The sequence below is a fragment of the Anomaloglossus baeobatrachus genome, unplaced genomic scaffold, assembly GCF_048569485.1.
Source record: "Anomaloglossus baeobatrachus isolate aAnoBae1 unplaced genomic scaffold, aAnoBae1.hap1 Scaffold_312, whole genome shotgun sequence".
Classification (NCBI taxonomy): Eukaryota; Metazoa; Chordata; class Amphibia; order Anura; family Aromobatidae; genus Anomaloglossus; species Anomaloglossus baeobatrachus.
In genome coordinates this window covers 308,027-312,302 of record NW_027442529.1, presented here as the reverse complement: position 1 = coordinate 312,302, position 4,276 = coordinate 308,027, and positions in this window count along the sequence as shown.

The following is a 4,276-nucleotide window of genomic DNA, read 5'->3' as shown; positions in this document are numbered from 1 at the left end:
TGCAAGTTCTCGGGCTTGTCCGTAAGCAGTTCCTTACGCAATGGTTGCACAGTCCCTACGGGGACAACAGTTGCCGGCAACGGCCGGTTTAATCACGGTTCAATCAGGTAAACTTCTTTGGTTGATCATCTTTACTTATCATTTAAAACTTTCAAACTGGTACACTCAACACATAAAGCCCCCCCCTTTTAAAGAGTAGTTTCCCTTTACCTAAGTGGGGGTCTACCTAAGTTGGGGCGAGTGGACCTTCGGGGTCCGGTGTCAGTGGTGACAGGCAGTGGGGCAGAGGGAACAGTCAGTTCCTCCTCCCTGCTATCATGTGGGGCAGGCGGAGGCGTAGGGGAGCTGGGTACAGGTACATCCCTGGGCACTGGCTCGCGGTTAACCGTTTCCATAATTTCTTCATCCACGGGTTGTGGGAACAGTATCACTGGAAGGATCACCGCACCGTTCTGTGTAGGCCAGTCTGCTGGAAAATCACCCATCATGGTGTGGATTACCTCTTTTTCCTTCTCCACTGGACTGGGAACTGGAGCCTCATCCGCTACTCTCAATGCTGGTGGGCACTTCTTCAGGTGGTCTCGGGAAACCGTGGCCAAAGTCCCCCCCTGGTCACGGCTGATCTGGTAGGCCTTCCCATTCTCCCATCCTGTGGGCTGGACTACATACGGGGTTTTTTCCCATTGATCATCCAGCTTGTGGGCCCTTCTTTTCCGCTTCAGCACTACATCCCCAGGTTGGAAGGAACCGGCAGGCGCCTTCTTGTTGAAGCACTGCTCCTGTTGTCCCCGACTCCGGCACAAGTTCTTTTCAACATACTCCTGGACCTGTCGGTACTGTGTCCTCCGCCGAGTGTCCCATTCAGCTGTCGACAGGAGTGCTTCTGAAGCTTCCAAGCCCATTTCCAGATCCACTGGTAGCCGGCCGGGACGAGCTCTCATCAGGTATGCTGGAGTGCATTTCGTAGAGCTGGAAGGGATGTTGTTGTACATATCGACCAGGTCAGGTAGCTTCTCCAGCCACAGGTTCCGCTCTTCCAGTGGTAACGTCTTGAGGAGGCCCAGGACCAAGTGGTTCATCTTTTCACAAATGCCATTGGTTTGGGCGTGGTAAGGCGTGGTCCAGATTTTCTTGCAGCCGTACAACTGGCAGAATTCCTGGAATACCTCTGCTTCAAAGGCCGGACCCTTGTCGGTAAGCACCCTCTCCGGGTACCAATGCGGTCAACAGAAATAAGCCTGGAAAGCCTTAGCAGCGGTGCGGCCGGTTAAGTCCTTAACTGGGACAACCACCAGGAACCTCGAGTAGTGGTCTACGATGGTCAGAGCGTAGGTGTACCCACTTCGGCTGGGGGTGAGCTTTACATGGTCAAGGGCAACCAGCTCCAGTGGTTGGTGTGTAATGATCGGGTGTAGGGGTGCCTTCTGTCTGGCCTCGTCCTTCCTTCTCAATGCGCAAGGGCCACATTCTCGGCACCAGGCCTCCACAGATTCCCGCATTCCACTCCAATAGAACCGCTCTCTTAACAACATCTCTAGCTTCTTCCACCCGAAGTGCACTGCACCATCATGGTATGCTTGCAGGACGGTGGGCACGTTAGCCTGGGGAATCACCAGCTGGCGGATCTTCTCGTGAGTCTTTGGATTAATCAGCTCGCGATACAACTTCCCCTGGTGTAGGTATAGCCGGGTCCGTTCTTGCCACAGACGTTGGGCTTCGGCAGGGGCAGCAGGGTCTATCCCAGCAGAACCCTGTTCCACTAGAGTCTTGACCAGGCGGACAGCAGGTGCCTGGTCCTGAGCTTCCTGCCAGTCCTGTCGGGGCAGCGGATCCAGGTTCACCCGTTGTTGGTAGACGTGCACCTTCTCAGTGAATGGCCGGTGAAATGCAGGCAACTCGATCTCTTCGAGGTCATCATCCTCTGGCCCCTCTTCCGACAGGTGGGGCATCCGGGAGAGTGCATTGGCATTGACGTTGGTACGGCCGGCCCGGTACTTGATGGTGAAATCGTAGTTGGCTAACCTGGTCACCCACCGCTGCTCCAACGCGCCCAGCTTGGCCGTATCTAGATGGGTCAGCAGGTTATTGTCTGTGTACGCGGTGAACTTGGCTGCTGCCAGGTAATGGCGGAACCGCTCGGTGATAGCCCACACCAGTGCCAAGAGCTCAAGCTTGAAGGAGATGTAGTTCTCAGGGTTCCTCTCAGTCGGTCGGAGTTTTCGGCTAGCATAAGCTATTACCTTTTCCCTTCTGTCTTGGACCTGGGATAGAACAGCCCCCAAGCCCACATTGCTGGCGTCGGTGTAGAGGATGAATGGGCGGCTGTAGTCAGGGTACGCTAGGATTTCCTCTCCGGTCAGGGCTGTTCTCAGCTGGCGGAAGGATTCCTCATGCTTTTCTTCCCACACCAATGGGGCTACTAGGGATCTACCACCCTTGGTCTGTCCTACGAGGAGGTCTTGCATGGGGGCAGCCATCTTTGTGTACCCCTTAATGAAGCGACGGTAATATCCCACCAGGCCCAGAAACTGCCTCACTTCCCTCACTGTGGTCGGTCTCGGCCAGTCTTGGATGGCGGTGATCTTCTCGGGGTTGGGGGCGACACCTTCCGCACCAACCACATGTCCTAGGTACTGCACTCTGGGTTTCAGCAGATGACACTTTGAGGGCTTCAACTTCATCCCATACTTGGCAAGGGACGCGAACACCTCGGCTAGGTGCTCCAGGTGGGCTTCATACGTCTGTGAGTACACAATCACATCATCCAAGTACAGCAAAACGGTCCCATAGGCAGTCTTCTCTCGGTCTTCCGGTGCCACGGCCACCTGCCAGTACCCGCTGGTGAGGTCAAGGGTGGAGAAGTAGTTAGCGGTTCTCAGCGAGGCCAGGGACTCTTTGATGCGGGGCAGAGGGTAAGCATCCTTATGCGTTATCTGGTTAATCTTCCGGTAATCCACACACATCCGCATGGTGCCATCCTTCTTCTTAACCAGCACCAACGGAGCGGCCCAGGGACTACAGCTGTCCCTAATAACCCCTGCCTCCTTCATGTTCCTCAACATGTCTTTGGCGCATTGGTAGTGCGCAGGGGGAATAGGCCTGTATCTCTCTTTAATAGGGGAGTGTGTACCGGTAGGGATGTGGTGTTGAACCCCTTTAATCTGCCCAAAATCTAGAGGGTGCTTGCTAAAAACCCGCTCATACTCCTGTACCACCCGGTATACCCCTTCCTTGTGGTGTATGGGGGTATCATCAGTGCCGACATGTAGCTCTCGATACCACTCGCCTAACTCCCCCAGGGATGAGTGGGAACCGGCAGCAGGCGGTGTGACCGGGGGAACGGCTTCATGGATCGTGTGGGGATCTAGAGTGAGCAATTTGGCAAGGGTAGCGTACCGGGTGGTGCATGAATGCACACATATTGGTTTTATAATCTTATTGTATTACTTTATATTCTTATTTCACTTGTGCATATCTCCACCATAATCCTGGCTAAGAAATATAGCTTTTTTTGGGGTACACAGGTAGTAAGGTCTTCTTTCTATTTCTTTAGGGGTGATATAGCCTGGTGGAACTCTAGACCTCTAACATTATATATGCACCCTTTTTCTTTATGGTTCTTGGACACCTTATAACATTCTTCCATACATATATATCTTTCTCATAAATTATAAATAATTAGGCATTTTTATATATTTTATTTACATTTTCATAAATAACTTTTTACAAAGCATGGGGGACATTCTCACATACATATAATTTTCATGTACGCATTCTGAAAATTTACGCATAAACCGTACACACTCCTTTTTGTAACAATTTCTATAACTCATTCGCTGAACTCTCATCCCGGATATTCATTCTTACACCGAATTTCCTGTTATAACACAACATTCATGATTTTTATTCAATTTATTTTTATTTTTAAGGTTTATTAGTAGTGATGAGCGAGTACTAAAAAGCTCGGGTGCTCGAAGCTCGGGCCGAGCCTCCCAAGATACTCGTGTACTCGGCCCGAGCACCGAGCCCAATGTTATCCTATGGGAGACCCGAGTATTTTTGTGAAATGACCACCGGCAGCATGTAGAAACCCTAAAAATGGCACAAAAGTCTCCGAAGAGTGCTCAAATGACATGGCAACAGCATGGGGAAGACCCCTTGAAGCATTTATCACTCAAAAGTCACAGCTGTGAATAATTTTGTCCGCGTTTTACGCCATTTTTACGGACTCACCAGAAAACCTTCCAAAATGACACCAAAATGATTTTTCATAGCG